Here is a 245-nt window from a genome sequence, read left to right as displayed (position 1 = left end):
ATGGGATGGGATGGGATGGGATGGAGAGTCGGTGCCCGTCGCCCTGCGCTCAGCGCGGCTCAGCCGCTGCCTTGTGGGCTGCGGGCGGTTTGTGCTCGGTCCTTCCCGCTAATGGGATGGGATGGGATGGGATGGAGAGTCGGTGCCCGTCGCCCTGCGCTCAGCGCGGCTCAGCCGCTGCCTTGTGGGCTGCGGGCGGTTTGTGCTCGGTCCTTCCCGCTAAACTGGCTTTCACGCTGAAAGAC

This window comes from Acanthisitta chloris, unplaced genomic scaffold (genome assembly GCF_000695815.1).
Source record: "Acanthisitta chloris isolate BGI_N310 unplaced genomic scaffold, ASM69581v1 scaffold28087, whole genome shotgun sequence".
Classification (NCBI taxonomy): Eukaryota; Metazoa; Chordata; class Aves; order Passeriformes; family Acanthisittidae; genus Acanthisitta; species Acanthisitta chloris.
Note: the sequence above shows the minus strand (reverse complement) of the source record.